The sequence below is a fragment of the Hyla sarda genome, chromosome 2 (genome assembly GCF_029499605.1).
Source record: "Hyla sarda isolate aHylSar1 chromosome 2, aHylSar1.hap1, whole genome shotgun sequence".
NCBI classification, from domain to species: domain Eukaryota; kingdom Metazoa; phylum Chordata; class Amphibia; order Anura; family Hylidae; genus Hyla; species Hyla sarda.
Window position 1 is genome coordinate 341,384,794 of NC_079190.1, and position 22,473 is coordinate 341,407,266.

General features: G+C 35.1%; 22 non-coding genes across 22 annotated transcripts; all 22 read left to right on the forward strand.

Moving 5' to 3' along the window:
• Window positions 1-1,024: 1,024 nt before the first annotated feature.
• Window positions 1,025-1,239, forward strand: LOC130359372 (small nucleolar RNA U3). Its single transcript, XR_008890110.1, has one exon. It is a non-coding gene; the product is annotated as a small nucleolar RNA U3 (small nucleolar RNA).
• A 551-nt stretch (window positions 1,240-1,790) lies between these two features.
• Window positions 1,791-2,009, forward strand: LOC130359361 (small nucleolar RNA U3). The gene has a single exon (XR_008890102.1). It is a non-coding gene; the product is annotated as a small nucleolar RNA U3 (small nucleolar RNA).
• Window positions 2,010-7,174: 5,165 nt separating this feature from the next.
• On the forward strand, window positions 7,175-7,387 carry LOC130359350 (small nucleolar RNA U3). The gene has a single exon (XR_008890093.1). It is a non-coding gene; the product is annotated as a small nucleolar RNA U3 (small nucleolar RNA).
• A 564-nt stretch (window positions 7,388-7,951) lies between these two features.
• On the forward strand, window positions 7,952-8,168 carry LOC130359086 (small nucleolar RNA U3). The gene has a single exon (XR_008889858.1). It is a non-coding gene; the product is annotated as a small nucleolar RNA U3 (small nucleolar RNA).
• Window positions 8,169-8,737: 569 nt separating this feature from the next.
• LOC130359087 (small nucleolar RNA U3) lies at window positions 8,738-8,954 on the forward strand. Its single transcript, XR_008889859.1, has one exon. It is a non-coding gene; the product is annotated as a small nucleolar RNA U3 (small nucleolar RNA).
• Window positions 8,955-9,519: 565 nt separating this feature from the next.
• LOC130359000 (small nucleolar RNA U3) lies at window positions 9,520-9,736 on the forward strand. Its single transcript, XR_008889781.1, has one exon. It is a non-coding gene; the product is annotated as a small nucleolar RNA U3 (small nucleolar RNA).
• Window positions 9,737-10,302: 566 nt separating this feature from the next.
• LOC130359125 (small nucleolar RNA U3) lies at window positions 10,303-10,519 on the forward strand. The gene has a single exon (XR_008889893.1). It is a non-coding gene; the product is annotated as a small nucleolar RNA U3 (small nucleolar RNA).
• A 556-nt stretch (window positions 10,520-11,075) lies between these two features.
• On the forward strand, window positions 11,076-11,292 carry LOC130359027 (small nucleolar RNA U3). The gene has a single exon (XR_008889806.1). It is a non-coding gene; the product is annotated as a small nucleolar RNA U3 (small nucleolar RNA).
• A 565-nt stretch (window positions 11,293-11,857) lies between these two features.
• On the forward strand, window positions 11,858-12,074 carry LOC130359360 (small nucleolar RNA U3). The gene has a single exon (XR_008890101.1). It is a non-coding gene; the product is annotated as a small nucleolar RNA U3 (small nucleolar RNA).
• A 556-nt stretch (window positions 12,075-12,630) lies between these two features.
• LOC130359304 (small nucleolar RNA U3) lies at window positions 12,631-12,844 on the forward strand. Its single transcript, XR_008890053.1, has one exon. It is a non-coding gene; the product is annotated as a small nucleolar RNA U3 (small nucleolar RNA).
• A 570-nt stretch (window positions 12,845-13,414) lies between these two features.
• LOC130359270 (small nucleolar RNA U3) lies at window positions 13,415-13,631 on the forward strand. Its single transcript, XR_008890022.1, has one exon. It is a non-coding gene; the product is annotated as a small nucleolar RNA U3 (small nucleolar RNA).
• A 565-nt stretch (window positions 13,632-14,196) lies between these two features.
• On the forward strand, window positions 14,197-14,413 carry LOC130359332 (small nucleolar RNA U3). Its single transcript, XR_008890079.1, has one exon. It is a non-coding gene; the product is annotated as a small nucleolar RNA U3 (small nucleolar RNA).
• A 556-nt stretch (window positions 14,414-14,969) lies between these two features.
• LOC130359102 (small nucleolar RNA U3) lies at window positions 14,970-15,186 on the forward strand. Its single transcript, XR_008889872.1, has one exon. It is a non-coding gene; the product is annotated as a small nucleolar RNA U3 (small nucleolar RNA).
• Window positions 15,187-15,751: 565 nt separating this feature from the next.
• On the forward strand, window positions 15,752-15,968 carry LOC130359375 (small nucleolar RNA U3). The gene has a single exon (XR_008890112.1). It is a non-coding gene; the product is annotated as a small nucleolar RNA U3 (small nucleolar RNA).
• A 556-nt stretch (window positions 15,969-16,524) lies between these two features.
• Window positions 16,525-16,738, forward strand: LOC130359199 (small nucleolar RNA U3). The gene has a single exon (XR_008889960.1). It is a non-coding gene; the product is annotated as a small nucleolar RNA U3 (small nucleolar RNA).
• Window positions 16,739-17,304: 566 nt separating this feature from the next.
• Window positions 17,305-17,521, forward strand: LOC130359126 (small nucleolar RNA U3). The gene has a single exon (XR_008889894.1). It is a non-coding gene; the product is annotated as a small nucleolar RNA U3 (small nucleolar RNA).
• A 567-nt stretch (window positions 17,522-18,088) lies between these two features.
• On the forward strand, window positions 18,089-18,305 carry LOC130359374 (small nucleolar RNA U3). Its single transcript, XR_008890111.1, has one exon. It is a non-coding gene; the product is annotated as a small nucleolar RNA U3 (small nucleolar RNA).
• Window positions 18,306-18,871: 566 nt separating this feature from the next.
• Window positions 18,872-19,088, forward strand: LOC130360153 (small nucleolar RNA U3). Its single transcript, XR_008890627.1, has one exon. It is a non-coding gene; the product is annotated as a small nucleolar RNA U3 (small nucleolar RNA).
• Window positions 19,089-19,653: 565 nt separating this feature from the next.
• Window positions 19,654-19,867, forward strand: LOC130359262 (small nucleolar RNA U3). The gene has a single exon (XR_008890015.1). It is a non-coding gene; the product is annotated as a small nucleolar RNA U3 (small nucleolar RNA).
• A 569-nt stretch (window positions 19,868-20,436) lies between these two features.
• LOC130359127 (small nucleolar RNA U3) lies at window positions 20,437-20,653 on the forward strand. The gene has a single exon (XR_008889895.1). It is a non-coding gene; the product is annotated as a small nucleolar RNA U3 (small nucleolar RNA).
• A 565-nt stretch (window positions 20,654-21,218) lies between these two features.
• Window positions 21,219-21,432, forward strand: LOC130359155 (small nucleolar RNA U3). The gene has a single exon (XR_008889921.1). It is a non-coding gene; the product is annotated as a small nucleolar RNA U3 (small nucleolar RNA).
• A 565-nt stretch (window positions 21,433-21,997) lies between these two features.
• On the forward strand, window positions 21,998-22,214 carry LOC130360073 (small nucleolar RNA U3). Its single transcript, XR_008890555.1, has one exon. It is a non-coding gene; the product is annotated as a small nucleolar RNA U3 (small nucleolar RNA).
• Window positions 22,215-22,473: the final 259 nt, after the last annotated feature.

A 22,473-nucleotide genomic window follows, 5' to 3' on the forward strand; every position in this document is an offset into this window, starting at 1 on the left:
AGATGACGCCATTCTTCCAAGGCCAGCTTTTTGGCCAAGAGTTCACGGTCTCCTATAGAATAGTTTTTCTCCGTGGGAGAGACTGTCTTAGAGAAAAAAAAACAGGTTACAATATCATTTATCGGGCACAGTTTCCCTCTGGCATGCACCGGAGGAAACTGATGCTAGAACTGATTCTATTCATTTGAATTGGACAATTCACAATCATCCAGCGTCTCAATTTTGACTCCTGGATAAATGGGCACTCCGGAGAGCACCGGACAGGGGAACGCAGCTTGCTGTGTTCCCCTGTTTGGTGCCAGAAACAATAGACTCCGATTGCCATACAACTGATGACAACTTATCATCAGTTGTGGCATCAGTTGTGTTGAGATCTAGGCTATCCTGTTTAATTTCCTACCATTCCTTCTTCATCTCCCCAATATCCTTCTCTATCTGAGGGACAGCTTTCTCTATCTGTTTCCCTCTATTCTTTATTTTATTTGTATCCTCCTGGATAAGGTTAACGCCCGAACTCTTAGATCCAAACTTCAGCGTAACATCCTCATGTGCCTTGCTGCACCTCTCAACACCTGCCAAAATTTTACTCAGCACTTGAGGAGTTATCCCTTCTCTTTCTATCTCCTCTAGGCCCTTCTCTACTTGGAGTACTGTATACCTTGAGCTGCCAATACTATCCATCTCTTGCACTGTTTGTTTTTGAGTCCTTGTTTTAATTGTCTCATGTGTTAACCAATACCCTGAGTCCAGTTTTATGATTGTAGGAAAGAGGTGTTGTGGCATGACAAATATTTTATACTTTTTTATGTTGAGATTTTCTTTAGTAAGGTTTGGTTCACATCTGGCATAGGTGAACTCAGCCTAGATCTCGACGCAACTGATGACAACATGTACTTTATCATATTAATGTTTAAAGGATTTCATTGATTTCCATATAAACCTTCAACATACTTTTAAAACGATCTCAGCTTCAGTTAAAAGGTTAAACCGTATAGGTGGGAAAAATCAGAAAATTCTAATTGTTAGGGCTATACTTTCCGGGATCATTTCTAAAATCTTTGAAGGGAGAAATGTGGCTGAAAGAGTCCAAGCTCACTATTCTCAATGATGAGATTTAGAGCTTTCTTCTGAGCTTGAAAGTTATTGATAACATTGCATTTTTGCAATGGTTGTCTGCTTTTGATGACTGTGTTCTTTTTTTTTTAAAGAAGTAATAGAAGAAAGTTCTTTCAGAGTGGTGAGTGTAGTATGTAATACCAAGTTATGTTAAACCATGCGTTTCAATTCTCTACTGTGCTACCTGCTTTATCATCTTTTTTTAATCTACAGTTAACCACATAATAAACTTAAGAAAGTTTTGTATTTTTGAGCCAAAGCTCATGAGGCTGCTATAAATTTTTTTATTACAAAAGTATCAAAACTCTAGTAACCAATACCCTGAGTCCAGTTTTATGATTGTAGGAAAGAGGTGTTGTGGCATGACAAATATTTTATACTTTTTTATGTTGAGATTTTCTTTAGTAAGGCTGGGTTCACATCTGGCATAGGTGAACTCAGCCTAGATCTCGACGCAACTGATGACAACATGTACTCTATCATACTCATGTTTAAAGGATTTCATTGATTTCCATATAAACCTTCACATACTTTTAAAAACTATTTTGTTTTTACTGACATTTGACACAACCTTTTTGTTTCACAACTCAAACTCGGAACTTTTGAAAATGATCTCAGCCTCAGTTAAAAGGTTAAACCGTATAGGTGGGAAAAATCAGAAAATTGTTATCATTAGGGCTATACTTTCAGGGATCATTTCTAAAGTCTTTGAAGGGAGAAATGGGTCTGAAAGAGTCCAAGCTCACTATCCACAATTATGAGATTTAGAGCTTTCTTCTGAGCATGAAAATGGTTGACAACATTGTATTTTTGCAATGGTTGTCTGCTTTTGATGACTGTGTTCTTCTTTTTTTCAAAAGAAGTAATAGAAGAAAGTTCTTTCAAAATGTTGAGTGTAGTATGTAACACCAAGTTATGTTAACCCGTACAGGACCTAGGGCCTATGTATATGCCTTCTGTACTTGGGTGTTAGGGACCGTGGGAATTCCGGTCCCTTTTTTTTTTGCTAACATAACGGTGTGATTACTAATCACACACCGTTATACATAGTTACACCAAGCACTCACTACACACACACCCCCCCCCCTCTCCACTGTAGAAAAAAAGCGATGGCTTGCCGGGCATTTTCGGCGGCAGAGGCATATGCTTTTCTTGCCTCCGAATCCAAATCTGCCAGTGAGAAAGAGGAAGATCCAACATTCCTGTATTCTTCCTTGTCCTCATCATCTAGTAGTAATGATGAGCCCCCCAGAAGGCGGCAGAGACGCCACCAGGCGAGGCCACGCACCCCCCATGAAAGTGCCCCAGTGGCTGGCACTAATGCGAGTGGTGATGCCGCTCGTACTAGGAGTCCGACCCCCCAGGCGAATTTACCGGAGACCCCCAGAGGGTTATCAGCCACGGGTTCCGGAGTTTGTTGGCTACTCCGGAATCCGGATTGACATGGCTGGGTTCACTGAATTTGACTATTTCAGTTATTTTTTTCAGTGACAGCCTCTTCAATCTAATGTTGGAGCAGACAAATCTGTACGCCAGGCAGTTCATCGCCCACCACCCAAATTCTTTTTTGGCCAGGTCCAATGAATGGTACGCTGTCAGTGCAGCAGAAATGAGGACATTTTGGGGCCTCTTGCTGCATATGGGCCTGGTCAAAAAGCCCAGTGTCAGGCACTGGTGGAGCGGGGACATCTTCTACCAGACCCCGCTTTACAGTATGGCCATGACACGTAATCGGTTCAAGGCTATTTGGAAAGGCCTTCATTATGCAGATAATGAGGCATCAGCAAATAACAAGAAAGAAAAATGGAGTCACTTATAAAACATATATCATTTTATTAATTCCGTAGAATGTAAGTACATAATATATATATATATATATATATATATATATATATATATATATTGATTAAAAGTGCTATTTTTCAAAGAGGAATGAGGCTAAAAGGTGGTGTCACCGGCTCTGCAATGAAAGCTGGGTTGTATATAGTGTATATATTGCTGGGTCCACCACAATGAGATAGAGATGATACAATAATCTTGCACACAGGAGGGGGATACGGAAGGACATCACCACTCAGTGTAACACTTTCCCCGATCATCCGGGCCTCTGCATTAAGGACTGCTTCAGGGAGTATAACACTTCCATGAAGTACTAAATTTTCCCTCTCCATTTAAATTTTCCATAATTTGACCCCAATGTACCAAGTCCAGAGTACAATCCAAATTTTAACCCCATAAAACCACTAAATTGCCCCAAAAAACTATTTCATTAAAAAAAAAAAAAATAAAAAAACTGAGAAGACCTCTGGGGGTATTTTTTCCAAAAATGGGTCATGGGTCACTGAGTCACTATGTTTTTATGTTGCCTCAAATGCGCAGCGCTCTCTCTCCACCTGAGCGGGTGCGCATATGAGGCAACAGGTTAGGGACGGCCACACACGTCACATTCCCAGAATGATGATTCAGAGCATAGGGTTTGGGGTGGGCATATTTTTTAGTTTTGGCTATGCTCTGGGTCATCATTCTGGGAACATAACCTGTTTTATAATTTTATGTCCACCTGTACCCCTTGTTAGTTATTAGTGTACCCCATATAATGCCCCTTGAGGGGGGGTCCCACTGTTCTGGCTTCATAGACAGCTGTCTAGAAGCTCCAGGCCCCTGACTGCCCTCCTGTTCGTCCGTGACCAGTGAGCAGAGCCGATCTATGCCCAGATATGAGGTATGTCCTTACTCCAAAGAAATGTATTAACACATTTTTTTTTGTTGTTCTGGCACTAAATGTGACATGCCCCCCATTTCAGCAAAATGTGACTCCCTCTCTTCTGAGCATTGTAGTGCGCCAGCAGAGCCCTTGACATCCACACATGGGGTACTTACATACACATTTTGGGGGACATTTTCTCCTGTTACACTTTGTAAAAATGTAAAATTTTAGGAAAAACAGCATTTTAGTATAAAAAAAAAAGTTGTCAAACACGTTTGGGGTGTTAAGGCTCACTGTACCCCTTGTTACGTTCCTTGAGGGGTGTAGTTTCCAAAATAGTATACCATGTGTTTTTTTTTTGCTGTCCTGGCACCATAGGAGCTTCCTAAATGCGACATGCCCCCCCAAAACCATTTCAGCAAAATTAGATTTGCAAAAGCCAAATATGACTCCTCTTTTGAGCATTGTAGTGCGCCAACAGAGCACTTTACATCCACATATGTGGTGTTTCCATACTCAGAAGAGATGGGGTTACAAATTTTGGGGGGCATTTTCTCCTATTACCCATGGTAAAAATGTAAAATATGGGGGAGAACTAGCATTTTAGTGAAAAAAAAAATCATTTACACATCCAAATTTAACAAAAAGTTGTGAAACACCTGTGGGGTGTTAAGGCTCAGTGTACCCCTTGTTACGTTCCTTGAGGGGTGTAGTTTCCAAAATAGTATGCCATGTGTTTTTTTTGCTGTCCTGGCACCATAGGGGCTTCCTAAATGGGACATGCCCCCAATAACCATTTCAGCAAAATTAGATTTGCTAAAGCCAAATATGACTCCTTCTCTTCTGAGCATTGTAGTGCGCCAACAGAGCACTTGACATCCACATATGTGGTGTTTCCATACTCAGAAGAGATGGGGTCCAAATTTGGGGGGGCATTTTCTCCTATTACCCCTTGTAAAAATGTAAAATTTGGGGGAAAACTAGCATTTTTGTGAAAAAATTATAATAATTATTTACACATCCAACTTTAACGAAAAGTTGTGAAACACCTGTGAAGTGGTTAGGCTCACTGTACCCCTTGTTACGTTCCTTGAGGGGTGTAGTTTCCAGAATAGTATGCCATGTTGTTTTTTTTTTGCTGTCCTGGCACCATAGGGGCTTCCTAAATGGGAAATGCCCCCCCAAAATCATTTCAGCAAAATTTGATTTGCAAAAGCCAAATATGACTCCTTCTCTTCTGAGCATTGTAGTGCACCAACAGAGCACTTGACATCCACATATGTGGTGTTTCCATACTCAGAAGAGATGGGGTAACAAGTTTTGGGGGGCATTTTCTCCTATTAACCCTTGTAAAAAGGTAAAATTTTGGGAAAAACTATAATTTTAGGGGGGGAAAAAAAATCATTTACACGTCCAACTTTAACAATAAGTCGTTAAACCCCTGTGGGGTGTTAAGGCTCACTGGACCCCTTGTTACATTCCTTGAGGGGTGTAGTTTCCAAAATAGTATGCCATGTGTTTTTTTTTTGCTGTTCTGAAACCATAGGGGCTTCCTAAATGCAACATTCCCCCAAAAACTATTTCAGAAAAACTCACTCTCCAAAATCCCTCTGTCGCTCCTTCCCTTCTGAGCCCTCTAGTGCACCCGCCGAACACTTGACATACACATATGAGGTATTTCCTTACTCGAGAGAAATTTGGTTACACATTTTAGGAAGATTTTTCTCCTTTTACCCCTTGTAAAAATTAAAAAAATGGGTCTACAAGAACATGCGAGTGTAAAAAAATGAAGATTTTGAATTTTCTTCAATTTGCTGCTATTCCTGTGAAACACCTAAACGAATAACAAACCTTTTGAATGTCATTTTGAATACTTTGAGGGGTGCAGTTTTTATAATGGGATCATTTGTGGGGCATTTCTAATATAAAGGCCCTTCAAATCCACTTCAAAACAGAACTGGTCCCTGAAAAATTTCGATTTTGAAAATGTTGTGAAAAATTGTAAAATTGCTGCTATCCTTTAAGCCCTCTGATGTCTTCCAAAAGTAAAAACATGTCGGGGGAGATTTATCAAAGTATTTAGACTGGTTTTTCTTGTTTAAATTTGTCGCACAGAATGTCGCAGTCTAGATAAGTGCGACTTTTCTGCGACTTTTGCTCTGGAGGATTTTTAGAACATGATGCATGCTAGTCTATTTTAGACTGAAATGCATTGAAAAATGCATTGGTGCTGAATTTATCAAAAGCGACTTTTCAGTGATAAGTCACATAGGCTAAAAGTGCGCTCAGACCATGTTGGAGCTGGTTTAAATATAGTCTAAAGCATAGATCATGCAGTCTGTGCACAGAATTTATAAAGAGCCGTGCGCCTTTTGATAAATTAGGCGCACAATAGACCAGCCTAACACTTTGTAGTTTGGTCTATATTGATGCGGGACATAAACAACTTTCATAAATATCCCCCGTCAACTTTATGATGCAATCATAAAGTACACATGTTGTATATGTGAATCAGTATATAATTTATTTGGAATATTCATTTTCCTTATAAGCAGAGAGCTTCAAAGTTAAAAAAAAATGCTAAATTTTCAATTTTTTTCATAAAATTTTTGCATTTTTCACCAAGAAATGATGCAAGTATCGGCAAAATTTTACCACTTACATAAAGTAGAAAGTGTCACGAAAAAAACTATCTCTGAATCAGAATGAAATGTAAAAGCATCCCGGAGTTATTAATGCTTAAAGTGAAAGTGGTCAGATGTTCAAAAAATGGTCCTACAGTGAAAATTGGCTGGGTCCTTAAGGGGTTAAATAAAAGTGTTAAACCATGCGTTTCAATTCTCTACTGTGTTACTTGCTTTATCATCTTTTTTTAATCTACAGTTAACCACATAATAAACTTAAGAAAGTTTAGTATTTTTGAGCCAAAGCTCACGAGGCTGCTATGAATTGTTTTTATTACAAAAGTATCAAAACTCTAGTAACCAATACCCTGAGTCCAGTTTTATGATTGTAGGAAAGAGGTGTTGTGGCATGACGAATATCTTATACTTTTTTTATGTTGAGATTTTCTTTATTAAGGCTGGGTTAACATCTGGCATAGGTGAACTCAGCCTAGATCTCGACGCAACTGATGACAACATGTACTCTATCATACTCATGTTTAAAGGATTTCATTGATTTCCATATAAACCTTCAACATACTTTGAAAAACTATTTTGTTTTTACTGGCATTTGACACAACCTTTTTGTTTCACAACTCAAACTCGGAACTTTTGAAAATGATCTCAGCTTCAGTTAAAAGGTTAAACCGTATAGGTGGGAAAAATCTGAAAATTCTAATTGTTAGGGCTGTACTTTCAGGAATTGTTTCTAAAGTCTTTAAAGGGAGAAATGTGACTTAAAGAGTCCAAGCTCATTATCCACAATGATGAGATTTAGAGCTTTCTTCTGAGCGTGAAAGCGGTTGACAACATTGCATTTTTGCAATGGTTGTCTGCTTTAGATGACTGTGTTCTTCTTTATTTCTAACGAAGAAATAGAAGAAAGTTCTTTCAGAGTGGTGAGTGTAGTATGTAACACCAAGTTATGTTAAAGTGTTAAACCATGCATTTCAATTCTCTACAGTGTTACCTGCTTCATCTTTTTTTTTTTATCTACAGTTAACCATATAATAAACTTAAGAAAGTTTTGTATTTTTGAGCCAAAGCTCACGAGGCTGCTATAAAGTTTTTTTTTATTACAAAAGTATCAAAACTCAGGTAACATATGCTCTGAGTCCGGTTTTATGATTGTAGGAAAGAGATGTTGTGGCATGACAAATATTTTATACTTTTTTTATGTTGAGATTTTCTTTAGTAAGGATGGGTTAACATCTGGAAAAGTTGAACTCAGCCTAGATCTCGACGCAACTGATGACAACATGTACTCTATCATACTCATGTTTAAAGGATTTAATTGATTTCCATATAAACCTTCAACATACTTTGAAAAACTATTTTGTTTTTACTGACATTTGACACAACCTTTTTGTTTCACAACTCAAACTCTGAACTTTTGAAAATGATCTCAGCTTCAGTTAAAAGGTTAAATCGTATAGGTGGGAAAAATCTGAAAATCCTAATTGTTAGGGCTATATTTTCAGGGATCATTTCTAAAGTCTTTGAAGGGAGAAATGTGTCTGAAAGAGCCCAAGCTCACGATCCACAATGATGAGATTTAGAGCTTTCTTCTGAGCATGAAAGCGGTTGACAACATTGCAGTTTTGCAATGGTTGTCTGCTTTTGATGACTGTGTTCTTCTTTTTTTCAAAAGAAGTAATAGAAGAAAGTTCTTTCAGAGTGGTGAGTGTAGTATGTAACACCAAGTTATGTTAAACTAAAGTGTTAAACCATGTGTTTCAATTCTCTACTGTGTTACTTGCTCTATCTTCTTTTTTTAATCTACAGTTAACCATATAATAAACTTAAGAAAGTTTTGTATTTTGGAGCCAAAGCTCAGGAGGCTGCTATAAAGTTTTTTTTTAGTACAAAAGTATAAAAACTCAGGTAACATATGCCCTGAGTCCGGTATTTGGATTGTAGGAAAGAGATGTTGTGGCATGACAAATATTTTATACTTTTTTTATGTTGAGATTTTCTTTAGTAAGGCTGGCTTAACATCTGGAATAGTTGAACTCAGCCTAGATCTCGACGCAACTGATGACAACATGTACTCTATCATACTCATGTTTAAAGGATTTAATTGATTTCCATATAAACCTTCAACATACTTTGAAAAACTATTTTGTTTTTACTGACATTTGACACAACCTTTTTGTTTCACAACTCAAACTCTGAACTTTTGAAAATGATCTCAGCTTCAGTTAAAAGGTTAAATCGTATAGGTGGGAAAAATCTGAAAATCCTAATTGTTAGGGCTATATTTTCAGGGATCATTTCTAAAGTCTTTGAAGGGAGAAATGTGTCTGAAAGAGCCCAAGCTCACGATCCACAATGATGAGATTTAGAGCTTTCTTCTGAGCATGAAAGCGGTTGACAACATTGCAGTTTTGCAATGGTTGTCTGCTTTTGATGACTGTGTTCTTCTTTTTTTCAAAAGAAGTAATAGAAGAAAGTTCTTTCAGAGTGGTGAGTGTAGTATGTAACACCAAGTTATGTTAAATTACAGTGTTAAACCATGCATTTCAATTCTCTACAGTGTTACTTGCTTTATCTTCTTTTTTAATCTACAGTTAACCATATAATAAACTTAAGGAAATTTTGTATTTTTGAGCTAAAGCTCACGAGGCTGCTATAAATTTTTTTAGTACAAAAGTATCAAAACTCAGGTAACATATGCCCTGAGTCCGGTTTTATGATTGTAGGAAAGATATGTTGTGGCATGACAAATATTTTATACTTTTTTTATGTTGAGATTTTCTTTAGTAAGGCTGGCTTAACATCTGGAATAGTTGAACTCAGCCTAGATTTCGACGCAACTGATGACAACATGTACTCTATCATACTCATGTTTAAAGGATTTAATTGATTTCCCTATAAACCTTCAACATACTTTGAAAAACTATTTTGTTTTTACTGACATTTGACACAACCTTTTTGTTTCACAACTCAAACTCTGAACTTTTGAAAATGATCTCAGCTTCAGTTAAAAGGTTAAATCGTATAGGTGGGAAAAATCTGAAAATCTTAATTGTTAGGGCTATATTTTCAGGGATCATTTCTAAAGTCTTTGAAGGGAGAAATGTGGCTGAAAGAGTCCAAGCTCACTATCCACAATGATGAGATTTAGAGCTTTCTTCTGAGCATGAAAGCGGTTGACAACATTGCAGTTTTGCAATGGTTGTCTGCTTTTGATGACTGTGTTCTTCTTTTTTTCAAAAGAAGTAATAGAAGAAAGTTCTTTCAGAGTGGTGAGTGTAGTATGTTACACCAAGTTATGTTAAATTAAAGTGTTAAACCATGCATTTCAATTCTCTACAGTGTTACTTGCTTTATCTTCTTTTTTAATCTACAGTTAACCATATAATAAACTTAAGAAAGTTTTGTATTTTGGAGCCAAAGCTCAGGAGGCTGCTATAAATTTTTTTTAGTATAAAAGTATCAAAACTCAGGTAACATATGCCCTGAATCCGGTTTTATGATTGTAGGAAAGAGATGTTGTGGCATGACAAATATTTTATACTTTTTTTATGTTGAGATTTTCTTTAGTAAGGCTGCGTTAAAATCTGGAATAGTTGAACTCAGCCTAGATCTCGACGCAACTGATGACAACATGTACTCTATCATACTCATGTTTAAAGGATTTCATTGATTTCCATATAAACCTTCAACATACTTTGAAAAACTATTTTGTTTTTACTGACATTTGACACAACCTTTTTGTTTCACAACTCAAACTCGGAACTTTTGAAAATGATCTCAGCTTCAGTTAAAAGGTTAAACCGTATAGGTGGGAAAAATCTGAAAATCCTAATTGTTAGGGCTATATTTTCAGGGATCATTTCTAAAGTCTTTGAAGGGAGAAATGTGTCTGAAAGAGTCCAAGCTCATGATCCACAATGATGAGATTTAGAGCTTTCTTCTGAGCATGAAAGCGGTTGACAACATTGCAGTTTTGCAATGGTTGTCTGCTTTTGATGACTGTGTTCTTCTTTTTTTCAAAAGAAGTAATAGAAGAAAGTTCTTTCAGAGTGGTGAGTGTAGTATGTAACACCAAGTTATGTTAAATTAAAGTGTTAAACCATGCATTTCAATTCTCTACAGTGTTACTTGCTTTATCTTCTTTTTTAATCTACAGTTAACCATATAATAAACTTAAGGAAATTTTGTATTTTTGAGCTAAAGCTCACGAGGCTGCTATAAATTTTTTTAGTACAAAAGTATCAAAACTCAGGTAACATATGCCCTGAGTCCGATTTTATGATTGTAGGAAAGAGATGTTGTGGCATGACAAATATTTTATACCTTTTTTATGTTGAGATTTTCTTTAGTAAGGCTGGGTTAACATCTGGAATAGTTGAACTCAGCCTAGATCTCGACGCAACTGATGACAACATGTACTCTATCATACTCATGTTTAAAGGATTTCCATATAAACCTTCAACATACTTTGAAAAACTATTTTGTTTTTACTGACATTTGACACAACCTTTTTGTTTCACAACTCAAACTCTGAACTATTGAAAATGATCTCAGCTTCAGTTAAAAGGTTAAATCGTATAGGTGGGAAAAATCTGAAAATCCTAATTGTTAGGGCTATATTTTCAGGGATCATTTCTAAAGTCTTTGAAGGGAGAAATGTGTCTGAAAGGGTCCAAGCTCACTATCCACAATGATGAGATTTAGAGCTTTCTTCTGAGCATGAAAGCGGTTGACAACATTGCAGTTTTGCAATGGTTGTCTGCTTTTGATGACTGTGTTCTTCTTTTTTTCAAAAGAAGTAATAGAAGAAAGTTCTTTCAGAGTGGTGAGTGTAGTATGTAACACCAAGTTATGTTTAATTAAAGTGTTAAACCATGCATTTCAATTCTCTACAGTGTTACTTGCTTTATCTTCTTTTTTAATCTACAGTTAACCCTATAATAAACTTAAGGAAATTTTGTATTTTTGAGCTAAAGCTCACGAGGCTGCTATAAATTTTTTTAGTATAAAAGTATCAAAACTCAGGTAACATATGCCCTGAGTCCGGTTTTATGATTGTAGGAAAGAGATGTTGTGGCATGACAAATATTTTATACTTTTTTTATGTTGAGATTTTCTTTAGTAAGGCTGCGTTAACATCTGGAATAGTTGAACTCAGCCTAGATCTCGACGCAACTGATGACAACATGTACTCTATCATACTCATGTTTAAAGGATTTAATTGATTTCCATATAAACCTTCAACATACTTTGAAAAACTATTTTGTTTTTACTGACATTTGACACAACCTTTTTGTTTCACAACTCAAACTCTGAACTTTTGAAAATGATCTCAGCTTCAGTTAAAAGGTTAAATCGTATAGGTGGGAAAAATCTGAAAATCCTAATTGTTAGGGCTATATTTTCAGGGATCATTTCTAAAGTCTTTGAAGGGAGAAATGTGTCTGAAAGAGTCCAAGCTCACGATTCACAATGATGAGATTTAGAGCTTTCTTCTGAGCTTGAAAGCGGTTGACAACATTGCAGTTTTGCAATGGTTGTCTGCTTTTGATGACTGTGTTCTTCTATTTTTCAAAAGAAGTAATAGAAGAAAGTTCTTTCAGAGTGGTGAGTGTAGTATGTAACACCAAGTTATGTTAAATTAAAGTGTTAAACCATGTGTTTCAATTCTCTACAGTGTTACTTGCTTTATCTTCTTTTTTAATCTACAGTTAACCATATAATAAACTTAAGGAAATTTTGTATTTTTGAGCTAAAGCTCACGAGGCTGCTATAAATTTTTTTAGTACAAAAGTATCAAAACTCAGGTAACATATGCCCTGAGTCCGGTTTTATGATTGTAGGAAAGAGATGTTGTGGCATGACAAATATTTTATACTTTTTTTATGTTGAGATTTTCTTTAGTAAGGCTGGGTTAACATCTGGAATAGTTGAACTCAGCCTAGATCTCGACGCAACTGATGACAACATGTACTCTATCATACTCATGTTTAAAGGATTTCCATATAAACCTTCAACATACTTTGAAAAACTATTTTGTTTTTACTGACATTTGACACAACCTTTTTGTTTCACAACTCAAACTCGGAACTTTTGAAAATGATCTCAGCTTTAGTTAAAAGGTTAAACCGTATAGGTGGGAAAAATCTGAAAATCCTAATTGTTAGGGCTAAACTTTTAGGGATGATTTCTAAAGTCTTTGAAGGGAGAAATGTGGCTGAAAGAGTCCAAGCTCACTATCCACATTGATGAGATTTAGAGCTTTCTTCTGAGCATGAAGACAGTTGACAACATTGCAGTTTTGCAATGGTTGTCTGCTTTTGATGACTGTGTTCATTTTTTCAAAAGAAGTAATAGAAGAAAGTTCTTTCAGAGTGGTGAGTGTAGTATGTAACACCAAGTTATGTTAAATTAAAGTGTTAAACCATGCGTTTCAATTCTCTACTGTGTTACTTGCTCTATCTTCTTTTTTTAATCTACAGTTAACCATATAATAAACTTAAGAAAGTTTTGTATTTTGGAGCCAAAGCTCAGGAGGCTGTTATAAAGTTTTTTTTTTCGTACAAAAGTATCAAAACTCAGGTAACATATGCCCTGAGTCCGGTTTTTGGATTGTAGGAAAGAGATGTTGTGGCATGACAAATATTTTATACTTTTTTTATGTTGAGATTTTCTTTAGTAAGGCTGGCTTAACATCTGGAATAGTTGAACTCAGCCTAGATCTCGACGCAACTGATGACAACATGTACTCTATCATACAAATGTTTAAAGGATTTAATTGATTTCCATATAAACCTTCAACATACTTTGAAAAACTATTTTGTTTTTACTGACATTTGACACAACCTTTTTGTTTCACAACTCAAACTCTGAACTATTGAAAATGATCTCAGCTTCAGTTAAAAGGTTAAATCGTATAGGTGGGAAAAATCTGAAAATCCTAATTGTTAGGGCTATATTTTCAGGGATCATTTCTAAAGTCTTTGAAGGGAGAAATGTGTCTGAAAGAGTCCAAGCTCACGATTCACAATGATGAGATTTAGAGCTTTCTTCTGAGCATGAAAGCGGTTGACAACATTGCAGTTTTGCAATGGTTGTCTGCTTTTGATGACTGTGTTCTTCTTTTTTTCAAAAGAAGTAATAGAAGAAAGTTCGTTCAGAGTGGTGAGTGTAGTATGTAACACCAAGTTATGTTAAATTAAAGTGTTAAACCATGTGTTTCAATTCTCTACAGTGTTACTTGCTTTATCTTCTTTTTTAATCTACAGTTAACCATATAATAAACTTAAGAAAGTTTTGTATTTTGGAGCCAAAGCTCAGGAGGCTGCTATAAATTTTTTTAGTATAAAAGTATCAAAACTCAGGTAACATATGCCCTGAGTCCGGTTTTATGATTGTAGGAAAGAGATGTTGTGGCATGACAAATATTTTATACTTTTTTTATGTTGAGATTTTCTTTAGTAAGGCTGCGTTAAAATCTGGAATAGTTGAACTCAGCCTAGATCTCGACGCAACTGATGACAACATGTACTCTATCATACTCATGTTTAAAGGATTTCATTGATTTCCATATAAACCTTCAACATACTTTGAAAAACTATTTTGTTTTTACTGACATTTGACACAACCTTTTTGTTTCACAACTCAAACTCGGAACTTTTGAAAATGATCTCAGCTTCAGTTAAAAGGTTAAACCGTATAGGTGGGAAAAATCTGAAAATCCTAATTGTTAGGGCTATATTTTCAGGGATTATTTCTAAAGTCTTTGAAGGTTTAAATGTGTCTGAAAGAGTCCAAGCTCATGATCCACAATGATGAGATTTAGAGCTTTCTTCTGAGCATGAAAGCGGTTGACAACATTGCAGTTTTGCAATGGTTGTCTGCTTTTGATGACTGTGTTCTTCTTTTTTTCAAAAGAAGTAATAGAAGAAAGTTCTTTCAGAGTGGTGAGTGTAGTATGTAACACCAAGTTATGTTAAATTAAAGTGTTAAACCATGCATTTCAATTCTCTACAGTGTTACTTGCTTTATCTTCTTTTTTAATCTACAGTTAACCATATAATAAACTTAAGGAAATTTTGTATTTTTGAGCTAAAGCTCACGAGGCTGCTATAAATTTTTTTAGTACAAAAGTATCAAAACTCAGGTAACATATGCCCTGAGTCCGGTTTTATGATTGTAGGAAAGAGATGTTGTGGCATGACAAATATTTTATACTTTTTTTATGTTGAGATTTTCTTTAGTAAGGCTGGGTTAACATCTGGAATTGTTGAACTCAGCCTAGATCTCGACGCAACTGATGACAACATGTACTCTATCATACTCATGTTTAAAGGATTTCCATATAAACCTTCAACATACTTTGAAAAACTATTTTGTTTTTACTGACATTTGACACAACCTTTTTGTTTCACAACTCAAACTCTGTTCTTTTGAAAATGATCTCAGCTTCAGTTAAAAGGTTAAATCGTATAGGTGGGAAAAATCTGAAAATCCTAATTGATAGGGCTATATTTTCAGGGATCATTTCTAAAGTCTTTGAAGGGAGAAATGTGTCTGAAAGAGTCCAAGCTCACGATCCACAATGATGAGATTTAGAGCTTTCTTCTGAGCATGAAAGCGGTTGACAACATTGCAGTTTTGCAATGGTTGTCTGCTTTTGATGACTGTGTTCTTCTTTTTTTCAAAAGAAGTAATAGAAGAAAGTTCTTTCAGAGTGGTGAGTGTAGTATGTAACACCAAGTTATGTTAAATTAAAGTGTAAAACCATGCGTTTCTATTCTCTACTGTGTTACTTGCTTTATCTTCTTTTTTAATTTACAGTTAACCATATAATAAACTTAAGAAAGTTTTGTATTTTTGAGCTAAAGCTCACGAGGCTGCTATAAATTTTTTTAGTACAAAAGTATCAAAACTCAGGTAACATATGCCCTGAGTCCGGTTTTATGATTGTAGGAAAGAGATGTTGTGGCATGACAAATATTTTATACTTTTTTTATGTTGAGATTTTCTTTAGTAAGGCTGGGTTAACATCTGGAATAGTTGAACTCAGCCTAGATCTCGACGCAACTGATGACAACATGTACTCTATCATACTCATGTTTAAAGGATTTCATTGATTTCCATATAAACCTTCAACATACTTTGAAAAACTATTTTGTTTTTACTGACATTTGACACAACCTTTTTGTTTCACAACTCAAACTCGGAACTTTTGAAAAGGATCTCGGCTTCAGTTAAAAGGTTAAACCGTATAGGTGGGAAAAATCTGAAAGTCCTAATTGTTAGGGCTATACTTTCAGAGATCATTGCTTAAGTCTTTGAAGGGTGAAATGTGGCTGAAAGAGTCCAAGCTCACTATCCACAATGATGAAATTTAGAGCTTTATTCTTAGCATGAAAGCAGTTGACAACATTGCAGTTTAGCAATGGTTGTCTGCATTTGATGACTATGTTCTTCTTTTTTTCAAAAGAAGTAATAAAAGAAAGTTCTTTCAGAGTGGTGAGTGTAGTATGTAACACCAAGTTATGTTAAATTAAAGTGTTAAACCATGCATTTCAATTCTCTACAGTGTTACTTGCTTTATCTTCTTTTTTAATCTACAGTTAACCATATAATAAACTTAAGAAAGTTTTGTATTTTTGAGCTAAAGCTCACGAGGCTGCTATAAATTTTTTTAGTACAAAAGTATCAAAACTCAGGTAACATATGCCCTGAGTCCGGTTTTATGATTGTAGGAAAGAGATGTTGTGGCATGACAAATATTTTATACTTTTTTTATGTTGAGATTTTCTTTAGTAAGGCTGGGTTAACATCTGGAATAGTTGAACTCAGCCTAGATCTCGACGCAACTGATGACAACATGTACTCTATCATACTCATGTTTAAAGGATTTCCATATAAACCTTCAACATACTTTGAAAAACTATTTTGTTTTTACTGACATTTGACACAACCTTTTTGTTTCACAACTCAAACTCGGAACTTTTGAAAATGATCTCAGCTTTAGTTAAAAGGTTAAACCGTATAGGTGGGAAAAATCTGAAAATCTTAATTGTTAGGGCTAAACTTTTAGGGATCATTTCTAAAGTCTTTGAAGGGAGAAATGTGGCTGAAAGAGTCCAAGCTCACTATCCACAATGATGAGATTTAGAGCTTTCTTCTGAGCATGAAAACAGTTGACAACATTGCAGTTTTGCAATGGTTGTCTGCTTTTGATGACTGTGTTCATTTTTTCAAAAGAAGTAATAGAAGAAAGTTCTTTCGGAGTGGTGAGTGTAGTATGTAACACCAAGTTATGTTAAATTAAAGTGTTAAACCATGCGTTTCAATTCTCTACTGTGTTACTTGCTCTATCTTCTTTTTTTAATCTACAGTTAACCATATAATAAACTTAAGAAAGTTTTGTATTTTGGAGCCAAAGCTCAGGAGGCTGCTATAAATTTTTTTAGTATAAAAGTATCAAAACTCAGGTAACATATGCCCTGAGTCCGGTTTTATGATTGTAGGAAAGAGATGTTGTGGCATGACAAATATTTTATACTTTTTTTATGTTGAGATTTTCTTTAGTAAGGCTGCGTTAAAATCTGGAATAGTTGAACTCAGCCTAGATCTCGACGCAACTGATGACAACATGTACTCTATCATACTCATGTTTAAAGGATTTCATTGATTTCCATATAAACCTTCAACATACTTTGAAAAACTATTTTGTTTTTACTGACATTTGACACAACCTTTTTGTTTCACAACTCAAACTCGGAACTTTTGAAAATGATCTCAGCTTCAGTTAAAAGGTTAAACCGTATAGGTGGGAAAAATCTGAAAATCCTAATTGTTAGGGCTATATTTTCAGGGATCATTTCTAAAGTCTTTGAAGGGAGAAATGTGTCTGAAAGAGTCCAAGCTCATGATCCACAATGATGAGATTTAGAGCTTTCTTCTGAGCATGAAAGCGGTTGACAACATTGCAGTTTTGCAATGGTTGTCTGCTTTTGATGACTGTGTTCTTCTTTTTTTCAAAAGAAGTAATAGAAGAAAGTTCTTTCAGAGTGGTGAGTGTAGTATGTAACACCAAGTTATGTTAAATTAAAGTGTAAAACCATGCGTTTCTATTCTCTACTGTGTTACTTGCTTTATCTTCTTTTTTAATCTACAGTTAACCATATAATAAACTTAAGAAAGTTTTGTATTTTTGAGCCAAAGCTCAGGAGGCTGCTATAAAGTTTTTTTTAGTACAAAAGTATCAAAACTCAGGTAACATATGCCCTGAGTCCGGTTTTTTGATTGTAGGAAAGAGATGTTGTGGCATGACAAATATTTTATACTTTTTTTATGTTGAGATTTTCTATAGTAAGGCTGGGTTAAAATCTGGAATAGTTGAACTCAGTCTAGATCTCGACGCAACTGATGACAACATGTACTCTATCATACTCATGTTTAAAGGATTTCATTGATTTCCATATAAACCTTCAACATACTTTGAAAAACTATTTTGTTTTTACTGACATTTGACACAACCTTTTTGTTTCACAACTCAAACTCGGAACTTTTGAAAAGGATCTCGGCTTCAGTTAAAAGGTTAAACCGTATAGGTGGGAAAAATCTGAAAGTCCTAATTGTTAGGGCTATACTTTCAGAGATCATGGCTAAAGTCTTTGAAGGGTGAAATGTGGCTGAAAGAGTCCAAGCTCACTATCCACAATGATGAAATTTAGAGCTTTATTCTGAGCATGAAAGCAGTTGACAACATTGCAGTTTAGCAATGGTTGTCTGCATTTGATGACTATGTTCTTCTTTTTTTCAAAAGAAGTAATAGAAGAAAGTTCTTTCAGAGTGGTGAGTGTAGTATGTAACACCAAGTTTTGTTAAATTAAAGTGTTAAACCATGCGTTTAAATTCTCTACTGTGTTACTTGCTCTATCTTCTTTTTTTAATCTACAGTTAACCATATAATAAACTTAAGAAAGTTTTGTATTTTGGAGCCAAAGCTCAGGAGGCTGCTATAAATTTTTTTAGTACAAAAGTATCAAAACTCAGGTAACATATGCCCTGAGTCCGGTTTTATGATTGTAGGAAAGAGATGTTGTGGCATGACAAATATTTTATACTTTTTTTATGTTGAGATTTTCTTTAGTAAGGCTGGGTTAACATCTGGAATAGTTGAACTCAGCCTAGATCTCGACGCAACTGATGACAACATGTACTCTATCATACTCATGTTTAAAGGATTTCATTGATTTCCATATAAACCTTCAACATACTTTGAAAAACTATTTTGTTTTTACTGACATTTGACACAACCTTTTTGTTTCACAACTCAAACTCGGAACTTTTGAAAATGATCTCAGCTTCAGTTAAAAGGTTAAACCGTATAGGTGTGAAAAATCTGAAAATCCTAATTGTTAGGGCTATACTTTCAGGGATCATTTCTAAAGTCTTTGAAGGGAGAAATGTGTCTGAAAGAGTCCAAGCTCACGATCCACAATGATGAGATTTAGAGCTTTCTTCTGAGCATGAAAGCGGTTGACAACATTGCAGTTTTGCAATGGTTGTCTGCTTTTGATGACTGTGTTCTTCTTTTTTTCAAAAGAAGTAATAGAAGAAAGTTCTTTCAGAGTGGTGAGTGTAGTATGTAACACCAAGTTATGTTAAATTAAAGTGTTAAACCATGCATTTCAATTCTCTACAGTGTTACTTGCTTTATCTTCTTTTTTAATCTACAGTTAACCATATAATAAACTTAAGAAAGTTTTGTATTTTGGAGCCAAAGCTCAGGAGGCTGCTATAAATTTTTTTAGTATAAAAGTATCAAAACTCAGGTAACATATGCCCTGAGTCCGGTTTTATGATTGTAGGAAAGAGATGTTGTGGCATGACAAATATTTTATACTTTTTTTATGTTGAGATTTTCTTTAGTAAGGCTGGGTTAACATCTGGAATAGTTGAACTCAGCCTAGATCTCGACGCAACTGATGACAACATGTACTCTATCATACTCATGTTTAAAGGATTTCATTGATTTCCATATAAACCTTCAACATACTTTGAAAAACTATTTTGTTTTTACTGACATTTGACACAACCTTTTTGTTTCACAACTCAAACTCGGAACTTTTGAAAATGATCTCAGCTTTAGTTAAAAGGTTAAACCGTATAGGTGGGAAAAATCTGAAAATCCTAATTGTTAGGGCTAAACTTTTAGGGATCATTTCTAAAGTCTTTGAAGGGAGAAATGTGGCTGAAAGAGTCCAAGCTCACTATCCACAATGATGAGATTTAGAGCTTTCTTCTGAGCATGAAAACAGTTGACAACATTGCAGTTTTGCAATGGTTGTCTGCATTTGATGACTGTGTTCATTTTTTCAAAAGAAGTAATAGAAGAAAGTTCTTTCAGAGTGGTGAGTGTAGTATGTAACACCAAGTTATGTTAAATTAAAGTGTTAAACCATGCGTTTCAATTCTCTACTGTGTTATTTGCTCTATCTTCTTTTTTTAATCTACAGTTAACCATATAATAAACTTAAGAAAGTTTTGTATTTTGGAGCCAAAGCTCAGGAGGCTGCTATAAAGTTTTTTTTTAGTACAAAAGTATCAAAACTCAGGTAACATATGCCCTGAGTCCGGTTTTTGGATTGTAGGAAAGAGATGTTGTGGCATGACAAATATTTTATACTTTTTTTATGTTGAGATTTTCTTTAGTAAGGCTGCGTTAAAATCTGGAATAGTTGAACTCAGCCTAGATCTCGATGCAACTGATGACAACATGTACTCTATCATACTCATGTTTAAAGGAATTCATTGATTTCCATATAAACCTTCAACATACTTTGAAAAACTATTTTGTTTTTACTGACATTTGACACAACCTTTTTGTTTCACAACTCAAACTCGGAACTTTTGAAAATGATCTCAGCTTCAGTTAAAAGGTTAAACCGTATAGGTGGGAAAAATCTGAAAATCCTAATTGTTAGGGCTATATTTTCAGGGATCATTTCTAAAGTCTTTGAAGGGAGAAATGTGTCTGAAAGAGTCCAAGCTCATGATCCACAATGATGAGATTTAGAGCTTTCTTCTGAGCATGAAAGCGGTTGACAACATTGCAGTTTTGCAATGGTTGTCTGCTTTTGATGACTGTGTTCTTCTTTTTTTCAAAAGAAGTAATAGAAGAAAGTTCTTTCAGAGTGGTGAGTGTAGTATGTAACACCAAGTTATGTTAAATTAAAGTGTTAAACCATGCATTTCAATTCTCTACAGTGTTACTTGCTTTATCTTCTTTTTTAATCTACAGTTAACCATATAATAAACTTAAGGAAATTTTGTATTTTTGAGCTAAAGCTCACGAGGCTGCTATAAATTTTTTTAGTACAAAAGTATCAAAACTCAGGTAACATATGCCCTGAGTCCGGTTTTATGATTGTAGGAAAGAGATGTTGTGGCATGACAAATATTTTATACTTTTTTTATGTTGAGATTTTCTTTAGTAAGGCTGGGTTAACATCTGGAATAGTTGAACTCAGCCTAGATCTCTACGCAACTGATGACAACATGTACTCTATCATACTCATGTTTAAAGGATTTCATTGATTTCCATATAAACCTTCAACATACTTTGAAAAACTATTTTGTTTTTACTGACATTTGACACAACCTTTTTGTTTCACAACTCAAACTCGGAACTTTTGAAAATGATCTCAGCTTTAGTTAAAAGGTTAAACCGTATAGGTGGGAAAAATCTGAAAATCCTAATTGTTAGGGCTAAACTTTTAGGGATCATTTCTAAAGTCTTTGAAGGGAGAAATGTGGCTGAAAGAGTCCAAGCTCACTATCCACAATGATGAGATTTAGAGCTTTCTTCTGAGCATGAAAACAGTTGACAACATTGCAGTTTTGCAATGGTTGTCTGCTTTTGATGACTGTGTTCATTTTTTCAAAAGAAGTAATAGAAGAAAGTTCTTTCAGAGTGGTGAGTGTAGTATGTTACACCAAGTTATGTTAAATCAAAGTGTTAAACCATGCATTTCAATTCTCTATAGTGTTACTTGCTTTATCTTCTTTCTTAATCTACAGTTAACCATATAATAAACTTAAGAAAGTTTTGTATTTTGGAGCCAAAGCTCAGGAGGCTGCTATAAATTTTTTTAGTATAAAAGTATCAAAACTCAGGTAACATATGCCCTGAGTCCGGTTTTATGATTGTAGGAAAGAGATGTTGTGGCATGACAAATATTTTATACTTTTTTTATGTTGAGATTTTCTTTAGTAAGGCTGCGTTAAAATCTGGAATAGTTGAACTCAGCCTAGATCTCGACGCAACTGATGACAACATGTACTCTATCATACTCATGTTTAAAGGATTTCATTGATTTCCATATAAACCTTCAACATACTTTGAAAAACTATTTTGTTTTTACTGACATTTGACACAACCTTTTTGTTTCACAACTCAAACTCGGAACTTTTGAAAATGATCTCAGCTTCAGTTAAAAGGTTAAACCGTATAGGTGGGAAAAATCTGAAAATCCTAATTGTTAGGGCTATACTTTCAGGGATCATTTCTAAAGTCTTTGAAGGGAGAAATGTGGCTGAAAGAGTCCAAGCTCACTATCCACAATGATGAGATTTAGAGCTTTCTTCTGAGCATGAAAGCAGTTGACAACATTGCAGTTTAGCAATGGTTGTCTGCTTTTGATGACTGTGTTCTTCTTTTTTTCAAAAGAAGTAATAGAAGAAAGTTCTTTCAGAGTGGTGAGCGTAGTATGTAACACCAAGTTATGTTAAATTAAAGTGTTAAGCCATGCGTTTCAATTCTCTACAGTGTTACTTGCTCTATCTTCGTTTTTTAATCTACAGTTAACCATATAATAAACTTAAGAAAGTTTTGTATTTTTGAGCCAAAGCTCACGAGGCTGCTATAAGGTTTTTTTCATTACAAAAGTATCAAAACTCAGGTAACATATGCCCTGAGTCCGGTTTTATGATTGTAGGAAAGAGATGTTGTGGCATGAC